Genomic DNA, 15,000 nt, shown 5'->3' with positions numbered 1-15,000 from the left:
GTGTGTAACAATTCAAAATGAAGACTCAATCTTCATGTTTCAATAAGATGGAAGAAATTTTAAGCAACTATTAAGGACAACAACCAGAAAAGATAACTAGAAAAGATGAGATATACTGATAACCATAATATTAATACCACATAATATTAACACATTAACATGTGTTATAATTGACCAATTATATGCCAATATTTTAATAACTGGTGTCAGAACCATCATGGGCCCCCAAGGGCATCCATGACTGCAGGGAACAAAGGCCAGCCTGTCCAGTCCGATCTCACAGAAAAGCTAATGCAGCACAAATCACTGATAAGGTCAACGCTGGCCACGGTAAAAAGGCACCAGAACACCCAGTGTACCACAGCACACCAGGCATGGGGCTCAACAGGTAAAGAGCCCAATACAGAGGCCCCACCCTGCAACACACAGAACCCCAAAGATCCGCTGCCAACATCCTGGTGCCAGACACACAGCCCCAGAGGTCTTGTAGAGTCATGCCTAAGGGACCTGAGCTGTCATACTAGGCATAATGTTTTTCATTATAACGTTATGGATGTTGAGATTATACAGTCTGGTCAATAAATTTGGGATTTTTTTTTTTTTTTTTTTTACATTTGGCTTATGTACACATACACCAAATGTTTGACTTTGAAATTAAATTTGAAATGAAACACTCAGGATATGAGTAAATTCAAGACTTTCAGCTTTGATTTAAAGGGTTTGACAAAAGTGGGGCATTCAATAATGGAACAAATAGCTGACAAGCACTTTCATGGCCAGGTGTGACCTGTTCCCTTGTTACTCCATGACTTACCAAGCATATAAAAGCATTTGGTAGCTGTTCACTCGAGCCCTCAAAATGAGGCCCAAAAATTTAATAATTGTTAATGATAGATAGATAGATAGATAGATAGATAGATAGATAGTCTATGCAAGTGAAGGTGGCTATTATTAGAATATAATAAATAAACTCATGCAAGTGGCCAATATAACAGTTTGGAACATTTAAAATTTTATTTATTTTAATTTTAATTTTAAAAATAACTGGTCAGTTCAGCAAGTCCTGGAAGACCACAGAAAAGAACTAACGTTGATGACCGGAGAATTCAGCAAAAGTCCATGGTGAAGAAGACCCGTTTCACGACATCTAGCTAAGTCAATAACACACTTGAGCCGGTAAACAAGTCATTGTCAAACTCTACAGTCAAGAGATAGCTTTATGAAGTTCTGCTGGTGCAGGGGTAGCTCAGTGGGTAAGGTGTTAGATGACAGTCCGGAAGTTGCGACGTTTTGGCCCTAGAGCAAACCCCTACCCCCTCAATTGATCAGATGTATAATGAGATAAAAATGTAAATTGTTCTGGATAAGGGCGTCTGCCAAATGCTGTAATTGTAAATTAAGTGAATACAGACACTTCCGTAACAAGGAGCAAACCACTGGTGACGTTTAAGAACAGAAAGGTCAGATTAGACTTACCAGAGAACTTTGCTATATTCTTTGGACTGAAATAAACCAAAATTAACTTGTACCAGAATGATGGGAAGAGAAAAGTATGAAGAAAGAAAGAAACAGCTCATGATACAAAGCAGCACATTATCAGTGATGTCGAAATCGGCGGAAGTGTTATGGCATAAGCTTGTATTGCTGCCAGTGGAACCAGGTCACTGGTGTTTATTGATGACTTGACTGTTGATAAAAGTACCATGAAGAATTCTGAAGTGTATTGCTATATTCCCTGCTCAGATTAAGAAAAAATGATGCTGATAGGAAGCCACTCCATATTGCAGTTGGATAATGATGCAAAACATGCAGTAAAAGCTATACAAGGCAAAGGAATGGGATCTTCTTCAGTGGCTAAGTCAGTCACCTGCTCTCAACCCAATAGAGCAATATTTTTACTTACAAAGTTTGCTGCTTTTTAATGGCATTTTAGCAGCTGCTTTGTAATAGCATTTTAGCAGCTGCTCTCTTAATCCGATGAATTTGTCTGTCAGAAACCTTCCCCATTCTGCCTCTATCTGCACAAACCTGTCTGTGCTCTAAATCAGCCACAAATGTATTCACAGTATGATGATCACGCTTAAGTTTTCTTGAAATATCTATGTTTTCATACCTTGTCCAAGGCATTGCACTATTTGACGTTTTTAGGCAGCATAGAGATCCTTTTTCTTTCCCATATTGTTTGAAACCTGTGGCCTGCTTAATAATGTGGAACAACCTTCTTCAGTACTTTTCCTTTAATTGGGTTTATCTGGCAAACTAATTATCACACGTGTCTGAGATTCATTTCAGTGACCCAAAGAGCCCAGAGACACAACACCATCTATGAGTTTAATTTAAAACTAAAAATGTAATGTTTATGACACTTACATTCAATTTGCATAATAATTTGGAACACAGTGTATGTGTGTCACCATACACACCCTGTAAACATCAGTACATCAACCATGACATAAAATCACACGTCTAATATTATCAGTTCCCCCTTGTGCCACCAAAATAGCCCTGACCCTTGAAGGCCTGGACTACACTAGAATTCTGAAGGTGTGTGTGGTATCTGGCGCCAAGGCATCAGATGCGGATCCTGTAAGTTGTGAGGTGAAGCCTTCATGCACCGGACTTGTTTTTCCAGCACCTCCAACAGAATATGGAGGCTGTGTCAACATCTCAAACTCCTTGTTATGTTCCTCAAACCATTCCTGAACAATGTGTGCAGTGTGTATTGTGCTGCTGAAAGAAGCCACTGCCATTAGGTAACACTGTTTCTAGGTGTTTTTTAGGTGTAACTTGGCCTGCAGCAATGTTTAGGTAGGTGGTACATGTCAAATAGCATCCACATGGATGACAGGACTGCCCAGAGAACTGATGATTCACTTTCTGCCTAATATACCTCCCCTATTTATAGGTGCCACAGTAACAAGACAATCGATATTTACCGAGTGGTTTTTATATTTTGGCTGATTGGTTTATGCATCAGTGATGAAAAGTAACTTTGCACATTTTGACGTATTTATATAAGTTATTTTAATTCTGCTTTGTACTTTTACTCTGTAACAATTAAGAGGAATATATTGTACTTTTCACTGTCATATTTAAAATAGTGATGTACAGTCGTGGCCAAAAGTTTTGAGAATGACACAAATATTAGTTTTCACAAAGTTTGCTGCTAAACTGCTTTTAGATCTTTGTTTCAGTTGTTTCTGTGATGTACTAAAATATAATTACAAGCACTTCATACGTTTCAAAGGCTTTTATCGACAAATACATGACATTTATGCAAAGAGTCAGTATTTGCAGTGTTGGCCATTCTTTTTCAGGACCTCTGCAATTCGACTGGGCTCTCAATCAACTTCTGGGCCAAATCGTGACTGATAGCAACCCATTCTTTCATAATCACTTTTTGGAGTTTGTCAGAATTAGTGGGTTTTTGTTTGTCCGCCCGCCTCTTGAGGATTGACCACAAGTTCTCAATGGGATTAAGATCTGGGGAGTTTCCAGGCCATGGACCCAAAATTTCAACGTTTTGGTCCCCGAGCCACTTAGTTATCACTTTTGCCTTATGGCACAGTGCTTCATCGTGCTGGAAAATGCATTGTTCTTCACCAAACTGTTGTTGGATTGTTGGAAGAAGTTGCTGTTGAAGGGGGTTTTGGTACCATTCTTTATTCATGGCTGTGTTTTTGGGCAAAATTGTGAGTGAGCCCACTCCCTTGGATGAGAAGCAACCCCACACATGAATGGATTTAGGATGCTTTACTGTTGGCATGACACAGGACTGATGGTAGCGCTCACCTTTTCTTCTCCGGACAAGCCTTTTCCCAGATGCCCCAAACAATCGGAAAGAGGCTTCATCAGAGAATATGACTTTGCCCCAGTCCTCAGCAGTCCACTTTCAGTCTACTTTCTGCAGAAGATCAATATGCCCCTGATGTTTTTTTTGGAGACAAGTGGATTCTTTGCTGCCCTTCTTGACACCAGGCCATCTTCCAAAAGTCTTCGCCTCACTGTGCGTGCAGATGTGCTCCCACCTGCCTGCTGCCATTCCTGAGCGAGCTCTGCACTGGTGGCACTCCGATCCCGCAGCTGAATCCTCTTTAGGAGACGATCCTGGTGCTTGCTGGACTTTCTTGGACGCCCTGAAGCCTTCTTAACAAGAATTGAACCTCTTTCCTTGAAGTTCTTGATGATCCTATAAATTGTTGCTTTAGGTGCAATCTTAGTAGCCACAAAATCCTTGCCTGTGAACCCATTTTTATGCAACGCAATGATGGCTGCACGTGTTTCTATGCAGGTCACCAGGGTTAACAATGGAAGAACAATGATTTCAGCCTGACATAATGATCTCCAGCCTTGTGCTCGTCAACATTCTCACCTGAGTTAACAAGACGATTACTGAAATGATCTCAGCAGGTCCTTTAATGACAGCAATGAAACGCAGTGGAAAGGTTTTTTTGGGATTAAGTTATTTTTCATGGCAAAGAAGGACTCTGCAATTCATCTGATCACTCTTCATAAAATTCTGGAGTATATGCAAATTGCTATTATAAAAACTTAAGCAGCAACTTTTCCAATTTCCAATATTTATGTTATTCTCAAAACATTTGGCCACGACTGAACTATTATAGCTTATGAGGATTAATTATCACCAGGGGTTGTGAGAGGGTAGTATTGAGGAAAAAATATACGGTATACTGTATATTAGTTCATATGTTTGGAGTAATGAAATGTGAAAATGCCCAAAATCTTGGTGTCAGTCACAATCCGAAATATTTATGAGCATTCAACTTTCCCCTGTATGTGGACAGTGTAGTCACCTTACCTATGCACTCAGGCACTTTATATAAGATACATTATATAATTGAATTCACACAAATGCCACTTAATGTGACTATTATCTGAGTTCACATGATTATGTATTACTACTGTGTAATAGAGTTTTTTGTGTAGCTTAGTCTACAGTTTATAGCAAGGCTGTTCAAATGCAGTGCAACCAAATGCCTCCTCGTCCAACATCAGTGTCTGACCTCACAAATGCACTTCTGGAAGAATGGTGAAAAAAATTCCATAAACATAACCCTAAACCTTGTGAAAAGTCTTCCCAAAAGAGTTGAAGCTGTTATAGCTGTAACCGGCGAACCTCATGTCAAACTCTATGGATTAGGAATTGGATGTTACTAAAGTTCACATGCATGTGAAGGCAGGTGAGCCAATACTTTTGGCAATATGGTGTATTTTAATAGCTAGGTTCAGTAAGTATGTTTAAGTGTTGTTGAATTACAAACTCCGGTGAATATTATCCCTAAGAACAAGATTTGAACCCCTCTGGCTTATAGAATAGTTTATTGTGTAGTTGACTGTCTATCGTCTTCTCCTCATGTCTGTCTGGCAGGATTTGAATCTATATGCTAATGTATTTACTTTTAGAAACCTAAGTCAGAGTGATGGTGAAAGTCATCAACCATGGTGCATTACCAAAGGGGCAAATTTCAATCTTAAATAAGTATGAGTACTCATTTTATACTGTGCCATGAGTATGAGCACTTTTACCTTTTATACATTAATTGTATTTTGGTGGCAATACTTTGTTTTGCTTAAGTAAAAACTGAATGCAAAAAACTGAAATACTTATTTTTATTAGTATTTATACACTGATATTTCTGTTTTTTTTTTTTGTTTTTTTACTTAAGCAAAGCAGTAATAATAGTAGTGCATTTGCAGTTAATCAATAAATGCTAATAATCTTTAATTTTGTACATTTGAACCTGGTTAAACAGGCCTGTAGTTAGGGAGTGAGAAGTTGAGAATATTGCTGTGCACTGGCCTCAATTTAACCTTAATTGGTTGGCCTCAGGGGGCGGAGCTAAGCTCCCTGCACCTGCGCTGCTACTCTCGCGCTCTGCCCTTCCCCCACATTCAATTAAGCAGCGCGTGCAGAGCGGAACATGGCGCTGGAGAGATTTAAAAGAAGACTTGGCCGTTTGAGACTTCACCACGAGACATGCGAGAGGCGCTTCTCACAAACTTCATCCATGCAGGTAAGTTTGATTGGCTTTAAATGGACTATTTATTAGATAGAAGTCAGTACAGTAAACTTTAAGCTAGCAGTTGTCCAGTAATAAATGCCAATGTTTCCTGTATAATATAGTAACTTTAAACCTTTTTTAATCTAACACTGTTTTACTGAGTCTTGTGCAGCAGTGCCTGAGTGGTCAGAAAAGCAAGGATAAACACTCAGCTGAGTACTAGAGTAAAGTGTACTAGAGTAAAGTGTACCAGGGTAAAGTGTACCAGGGTAAAGTGTACTACAGTAAAGTGTACTACAGTAAAGTGTACCAGAGTAAAGTCTACTACAGTAAAGTCTACTACAGTAAAGTGTACTAGAGTTAAGTGTACTAGGGTAAAGTGTACTAGGGTAAAGTGTACTACAGTAAAGTGTACTACAGTAAAGTGTACCAGAGTAAAGTGTACTACAGTAAAGTGTACCAGGGTAAAGTGTACCAGGGTAAAGTGTACCAGGGTAAAGTGTACTACGGTAAAGTGTACCAGGGTAAAGTGTACCAGGGTAAAGTGTACTACGGTAAAGTGTACCAGGGTAAAGTGTACCAGGGTAAAGTGTACTACGGTAAAGTGTACTACGGTAAAGTGTACCAGGGTAAAGTGTACCAGGGTAAAGTGTACTACAGTAAAGTGTACTACGGTAAAGTGTACTACGGTAAAGTGTACCAGGGTAAAGTGTACTACAGTAAAGTCTACCAGGGTAAAGTCTACCAGGGTAAAGTGTACTACAGTAAAGTGTACTACAGTAAAGTGTACTACAGTAAAGTGTACCAGGGTAAAGTGTACTACAGTAAAGTGTACCAGGGTAAAGTGTACTACGGTAAAGTGTACCAGGGTAAAGTGTACTACAGTAAAGTGTACTACAGTAAAGTCTACCAGGGTAAAGTGTACTACAGTAAAGTCTACTACAGTAAAGTCTACTACGGTAAAGTCTACCAGGGTAAAGTGTACTACAGTAAAGTGTACTACAGTAAAGTGTACTACAGTAAAGTGTACCAGGGTAAAGTGTACCACAGTAAAGTGTACCAGAGTAAAGTGTACTGATTCACATAATTTCTGTGATTCTCAATCTGGGATTCTGCACGGCTCCCCTAATTAAGATAGATAGATAGAGGGAGGACAAATCATTTAAACATGAAATATGTTTATAACATTTTGAAATGCCCTATAACATGTGAACTGTCTAAATTTTGTGAATAAGTACTAAAATATGATTTCTGGTTATACAGTAGTACTGTAGGACGTGATTTTTTTTGCATGTGATTTTTAACATTTGAAATGCTAATGTTTAAAATATTTTTCTTGATGTTAGGTCCAGGACTCAATGGTTGATAGCACAGCAAAGGTATGTGCATATATCAAATCTTTACCCTACCCTGTCAAGACTGTTGCTGGAAATTTGAAATTTGTTTAAATTTGTCCCTAGTGCCAACACAGTTTTGCCTCTCTTGTTCAATTCCCCATTTATTCTGCCTAGGACCAGCTATGTTTTTACCTTTATAATCACACTGAACATACTGAAGTTCAAATGCATTTTTACAACATTAGTGTTTAAAAAAAAAAAAGCATTTGAACTTCAGTATATTAAGTGTGTTTAAACAGTCATTATATAGTCATTATATAGTCATGTGTAATATTAATACCTGCTCTTTTACTTCTGTGTTCATTGTGTAAGAACATAAAATCAACTGATCATAGTGGATTTTTGTATTACGCAAATAAAAACTCAGATGGACATGTAAAAATTTTTTTACCATGCCATTATTTATTTTACAAACCATAAGCCGAAAAGTAAAAAACATGTGGGCAATACTAAGTACCCCCTTAGTGCTTTCACAGGCTTTAGGAGCTTAAGAGCCCTTGATTAATTAAAACACCACAGCAGAACACTAAGGTTCACAAAACTACATCTGAAGAAACCACAAGGCTTCTGGAACAGTGTCCTATAGACAGATGAGACCAAAGTGGAGTTGTTTGGTCTAACGCCCAGCGCTATTGAAAACTGAACAGCATTTCAGCAGAAACAAGTCATATCTCCTATCAAGCACGGTGGTGGAGGGGTGATGATTTGGGCAGGTTTTTGGAGCCACAGGACACTTTGCAGTCATTGAATCAACCATGAACTCCTCTGTATAACAGAGTATTCTAGAGCTAAATGTGAGGCCATCTGTCTGCCAACTAAATTTTGTTTAAAATTGGGTCATGCAACAGGACAATGATTTGAAGCACACCAGTAAATCTACGTCAGAATGGCTGAAAATGAGAAGAGTCAAGATTTTGGAATGGCCTTGTAAAAGTCCAGACCTCAACCCAGCTGAAATGCTGTAGCAGGACCTTAAGAGAGCTGTGTGTAAGTAATTACTCAAAAACCCCAATGAACTGAAGCATGGACCAAAACAATGTGAGAGACAGATAGTCATACGGGAAACCATTACTTTAATTTACTGCTGCTAAAGGAGGGTCTACAAGCTACTGAATCAGCGGGGTACTTGGCATAACCCAGTTTTTTTTTTTTTTTACTTTTGGCTTAATTTTTGGTAATTAAATAATGGCACAGTAAAGGGTACTTCATTTTACACATGACTGTAGCACTGTAGAAGTGAGCTACAAATTGACACCGAGTGCTTTTACAACTTGGTTTGCTTGCTCTGGTCCAAATCTCTGCCTGAATTTGTAAACCTGAAGCGTTTTTCTCTTGGTTTGGTTTTTTTCATGAAGAGAAAAATCCATCACAAAATGCCTGACTTCAAACCATGTGAGAACGTCGAATTTAATGAAATTTAATGTGTGCAAATAATTTTTAGTTTGTTTACTGTTCTTTTACAATAAAGTTAATAATGAAATTTTATTTTAGACATTTCCATTTTCTTGTCCGCTTTCAGGATATTGGGGGTGAAGCGGCTCTGTATGTTGTGCGTTTTACAATTTTCTTATGATTGTTTTTTCACAGATGGACGATATCCTTGAGGAGTCAGATGATTTGTCTGAATCTGAACTATCCAGCCATGCAGACTTAGACCCAGAGTACAATCCAACTCACAGTTCCTCATTGTCCAGTGATGAAATGGGAAGCCCAGACAAGGAACGAAGGAAAATATCTAGAGAAGACCTCAAAGGTGCAGACACATTTTTGAGTGATGAAGATCAACCCAAAGGCAAGTGCACTTTTAAAAAACAACAGATCCTTAAAACATATGGAAAAAAAGATCAAGAGAGGTACAAAAAAGAAAAAGTGAGTAAAACCCTTACTGTAAAAACTTGTACAAAAAGAGAAGACAACAAACGAGCATGGGATAAAAGACATTATTGTCTTTATTGTGGCCAATCAAACCTTAAAATGGCAAGACATTTGCAGAGAAAACATATGGAGATCAAAGATGTGGCATATGCATTCAGCTTTCCTGTACGATCAGAAGAAAGAAAGGTACTTTTGGAGCAACTGCGAAATAAAGGAGATTTCAAACATAATAGCAAAGTTCTCGAAAAAGGCAAAGGACAACTAGTCACATGGAAGCAGCCCACTGATAAAATATCTGTAAAAGATTATTTGCCTTGCCAATATTGTCTTGGAATGTTCAGTAAGAAGGACTTGTGGAGACATCAATTGTCATGCAGATGTAAGAAATTGTGTGTGACAGGTGACATAAAAAAGGCAAGAGGGTCAGTCCAGAGTCATGCAGCACGTTTGCTTCCAATAGCATCATCTTCCAACGGGTGTCAGAGTATCATCAACAGCATGCGACAAGATGATGTGTCCTTTTACATCAGGAGTGATTCTTTGATTTGCAAATATGGGGAATCACTATATGCAAAACATGGGCGTATAAAGTCTAGGCACCAATACATCTCACAAAGAATGAGGGAGCTAGGCCAATTCATGTTGGTTGCTAAAGAGATGGACAAGACCGTGAGGGGTCTGGAAGATTTATGCACTCCGTCAAAATTTAATCTTGTTGTCAGTATAGCTAAAAGGCTTACAGAGTTTAGTCCACGCAAAAACGAGTACGGAAAACCTTCAAAAGCAGTCAAAATTGGGTTCTGTCTTAAAGGAGCTGTGGCAGTCCTGATTGGACAGACGCTTATGAATGACGATGACCTGGCAGAAAAAAGGGCAAAAAAATTTTTGGAACTTTTGGAAAAAAACTGGAAGAACAGTGTTTCTGTCAGTGCTCACCAATCTATAGAAGAAAAAAGATGGAATAAACAGGATGACATCCCTCTCACCAAAGATGTGAAGGCTCTGATGGATCATCTCAGGCAAGTGGAAGATGAGGCAAAGGAGGAACTGACTAAGTGGTTGAGTTTATCAGCATACAAGACGTTAAATGAGACAGTGCTGGCACAGGTCATCATCTTTAACAAGCGTCGTGAAGGGGAAGCATCACGTCTGTCACTTGAAGCCTATAAGAAAGCTGGCACAAATCCCATCAATAAAGATATTTATGAATCCCTGTCTCCGTTGGAGAAACAGTTGAGCAAACTGCTAACTCGCATAGAAGTCCGTGGAAAAAGAGGAAGAAAGGTACCTGTTTTTTTGACAGAGAGAATGAAAGAGTCGATTGAGTTATTGAATAAATGTAGAGCAGAAGCTGGTGTACCTGCGGAAAATCCCTATCTATTTGCAAGACCTGGTGTGATGACAAATATACGTGGTTGTGACTGTTTACGAAAATATGCAACGGAAAGCAAAGCTGAAAACCCTGAACTCCTGAGGTCAACGAAATTAAGGAAACAGGTTGCCACACTCTGTCAGCTTCTGGATCTGAGCGAGCAGGAGCTGGAACAGGTCGCGAGATTCATGGGACATGACATCAGAGTTCACAGGGACTTTTACAGACAGACAGACAAAACGTTTCAAATTGCCAAAATAAGTAAACTCCTGTTTGCCATGGAACAAAACACTGGGATCTTAAAGGGGAAGAATCTCGACACGCTTGCTGTTTCTGTTGGTGGTATGTACCGTAAATGGGTTTTTTCTTTTCTGGTAGGTTTTATTGTTGATCCACAAATGCCATGTGTGTAATGCAGTCAAACATTCCATGCTTAAAACTGGTAACAGTTAAACCAGTGAGAAAATTTAATTACTGACAAATGTTACTGTTATATACCTGAGATTGCAAAAGTATTTCATATAAAAGCAAATGAAGGAATAGACATAGGCCATGTTCACACGTAACTGAGTATTTTTTAAAAGAGATTTTTAAAAATAATTTCGTTTTTAAAAATAATTCTGTCCACACGACCTAGGGTTTAAAAATATCTTTGTCCACATGAAAACGCAAAACGCCCTGTTAACTGCTGTTAGGAACCTCCCTAATCAACAGGAGGCCAATCAGAAGCCTAGACAAAACGTCATTACCTGTTGCGCTTTGTAGAAGTCCGACCGGGTCTCATCCGAAACCACCGTCGCTGTCTGCGAGGTCTTTGTGTCGTCAGAGTTTTGTACAGTATGTAGCAGCAGTGAGCTTAGGAGTACATTAAGGCACCTCTGTTTATTAACACAATGTGTTAGTAACTGTGTGTGTATGTACACTCATTTAAAAAGTCCAGTACACAACGTTAACAGTCACTAGTTTACTGTATGTACATCCACTATTGCACACAAACAAGGAGATGAGCAAACACACACAATTACATCATCAGCACAAGGTGATGTTACAACAAGCCGAAATCTCCGTTTCCCCGTCTGTCCACACAACACCACTGAAAATGGAGTTTTGGAAAATCTTCACTTTGGACGGAGTTTTATAAAAAATTCCATTTTCAATGACCAAAATGGCGTTGTGTGTGGACGAAAGGTGAAAACGGCAGAGAAACACCTCCGTATTTAAAAATACCCGGCTACGTGTGGACATGGCCATAGTGTGGAAATAATATCTTTACCATGCAGGTTTTTAAGTTCTTTTAAATACTGAGCACTAATATTTGACCATTGTCTTTTGCAGAGAGCAGCTCCACATCGACATGTGAGACAGTTCCACACAGAAAAGGGAAAAGAGCCAGTGAGGTGGATGAGGGTACGTTTTAACTGCTCTAAAAGTGCCGTCCATTTTAAACATGTTTTGGGGCTGCATTGATTTAGTTAATTAATTATACTGTTAGTTTAGATTCTTTGTATATGAAAAAAACAAAAAACTACCACTAACTAGTTCATCCTCACTGTTTGATGTGGTCAGAGTGTTACGAACACTTCAGTTTAAATGTCAGTTCATTATATCAGCTATGTGCCCACTGTGCCCACTGCTGCATTTTTTGAAAATGTGTTCTTTTCATACAGTCTGTAGAATGATGTCACTTTTTTGTTTGCGCTTATTTTTCTTCTCAGATGAAGGTTCTGAACATCATATTAAAAAGAGACGTTACTCCCGCAGAGATGATGAAGGCTCCGATACAGATGATGAAGGCTCCGATACAGATGATGAAGGTTCAGATACTCTTACTAATACTAATACTCTACTCTTAAGTTTATACATTACCATACTTGTCACAATTTCTTTCTTTTTGTTTGAGTAGTTTGGGGCCTTTTTAAAATGAGTGATCTACCACAGTTTTACTTTCAACGACACACCACTGCTTTCAATATGACCCCAGAAATTTCATCCCAGATTTTAACTGTCTTTGCTTAAGAGCACATGAACCTTACAGTGCCAGGAAAAGGTTTTGCCCCTTACTGATTTCTTTTTGCATATTTTTCCACTTAAATGATTTAGATCATAAAATAGATTTTAATATTACACAAAGGGAACCAGATTCAGAGTAAATTCAAAATGCAGTTAATTTATTAAAGGAATAAAGCTGTCCAAGATTATGAGCTAAAAAAAATCAGAAACTTTATGTACATTGTACCTGTGGTTTTGCAAACTAAATTTTTTGTTGTTGTTATTGTTGTAGGTCAGAGCCCAGGAACAAGACCAATTAAGAACTCACAGAAAATGACAACACACAAACGAACCGAGACCAAAAAAGCAGCTGGTAAGTTCTGACAGTATTGCATACCTGCTCGCATACACTATCCTACATTAATAATGTCCTCGGCTGATGCAGACAGTTGTCCTCTGAGGACCTGTGACTTCAGTTGCTCGATAGTTCAGGACTGGAATTTTCTACAGTCTACCCAAGCCTTCAATAACCAACTGGACTCAATTTTAACTTAAACACTCTTCTGTTATACTGAACTTCCAGCCTCACACAGTATGAGTGCAGATCAATCCCTGCTTTCTGTTTCACCCAGATGAGGATGGGTTCCCTGTTGAGTCTGGTTCCTCTCAAGGTTTCTTCCTATTGCCATCTCAGGGAGTTTTTCCCTCAGCACTGTCGCCTTCGTCCTCGGCTTGTTCATAAGGGACAGACTTATCATTTTGATTCACAAATTCACAAATCACATCTCATACAAACTTAAATAATTATTTTGATTGTGTAAAGCTGCTTTGCGACAATTTGCGTCAGTTGTTAAAAGCACTATACAAATAAAATTGAATTAAATTAAATTAATAACTTTAGCTCTCTGTGCAGGCCTACTGACATGTCTAACTATGCCCTTCTTTAAAACATCTCACAGCATTGTGTCACTTTTTATTCAGTGATACAAACTTGTTACTTTTTCGTAAAATTTCATGATTTAATATTTAAATTGAGTCATATAAATAAGCATTTCAGATTTAATGCAGATGTATACCAATGTATCTCCATACAGGTCAAAGTAATGTTTGAGAACGTTACATCTGGAAAGTTATTTAGGCACAGCAGTGTGAGTGTAACACTCCTCTTAGCAAAGCTCAGTATAGAATTAATTCAGGTAGCAACTTCCTGTTTTTATTTTATAATGTTTTTCTCCATTTTAAATGAACAAATAATGGGGTTGAATCTCTCTAACTAATGAAATTTCCATGATTTAGTGACAACTGGCTAAAATTAGTCTAGCTGTTGTAGTGTTTATGTGGTTGTGAAAAGCCGATGTGGGGGGAAAAAAAGGCTTTAACCACATCTCTGTCTACACTCAAGCCAAAGATTGTTTGAGAATCTTATTAGTAAAAAATATAATTTCTATTGTTCCAACAACTTCAACAGTCTAAGGCATTTGTTATAAAACCACTGACTGATCTTACATCAGGTTGAGGGTAGGGTTTGAGATTTATTTATCAATAAATCTAGATTAAGTATTTAAAGAAAGTAGCTATTAAAGGTAAATAGAAACAGGACTATAGGCTGTTAGTGTGTAAATATTTGATATTAACAGCCATTATGCATACAGTATACATTTATTCCAGAAGTAATTAAGTTTAACCTTACAACACTTATTGGGCTGCTGTTCAGGACTCTCATCTTAACCTTAACTTAAAAAAAATAATAAACACATGTTTACTGATGTTATTTAAATGAGACTCAAATTGACTCAAATGAACAAATTCAATTCTTAATTTGGATTAGAAAAATAACTGTGCCTCGTATTTATTTATTTAATTTAGTGAGACCACTGGCTCAGAAAATAAATGTGCGTGTATAGCCCTGCGCTTATAACTTTCATTCTTTCAGTAACTTTTCATGCACGCCTGGTGCCAGGTGTAGCTCAATGGTTAAGGCAATGGGCTATGGTTCAGAAGTTGTAGGTTCAAACCCCACAACCACAAAGTTGTCCCTGTTGGGCCCTTGAGCGCAGCCCTTAACTCTCAACTGCTCAGATGTATAATGAGATGAAATGTAAGTCACTCTGAATAAGGGTGTCTGCTAAATGTAAATGTACAACTTGTTTATGTATGTATGTATTTTTTGGCTGAGACGTATCTTTTCTCACCCTCACCAGTTCACACCCCTATGTTTGTGCTTGTTTTTTAGACGATCATGGTATTAAAAAGAGACGTTACTCCTGCAAAGATGACGGAGGTTCAGATACAGATGGTAAGTTACATGTTTGTTATAAAATTTTATAGAAATTCCTATCTTTAG

At 38.2% G+C, this 15,000-nt stretch overlaps 1 protein-coding gene and 1 long non-coding RNA gene across 6 annotated transcripts in view; one reads left to right on the top strand and one right to left on the bottom strand.

Moving 5' to 3' along the window:
• tnikb (TRAF2 and NCK interacting kinase b) overlaps positions 1-15,000 on the bottom strand; it is an 80,614-nt gene that overhangs the window by 21,361 nt on the left and 44,253 nt on the right. The gene's annotated exons all lie outside the window — the stretch shown is intronic.
• On the top strand, positions 11,939-13,013 carry LOC128514218 (uncharacterized). The gene is made up of 3 exons (XR_008356442.1): positions 11,939-12,074; positions 12,383-12,481; positions 12,949-13,013. It is a non-coding gene; the product is annotated as an uncharacterized LOC128514218 (long non-coding RNA).

This window comes from Clarias gariepinus, chromosome 26 (assembly GCF_024256425.1).
Source record: "Clarias gariepinus isolate MV-2021 ecotype Netherlands chromosome 26, CGAR_prim_01v2, whole genome shotgun sequence".
In the NCBI taxonomy this organism is placed as follows: Eukaryota; Metazoa; Chordata; class Actinopteri; order Siluriformes; family Clariidae; genus Clarias; species Clarias gariepinus.
The sequence above is the reverse complement of the archived record's forward strand: the minus strand, read 5'-3'. Positions and strand labels throughout refer to the sequence as shown.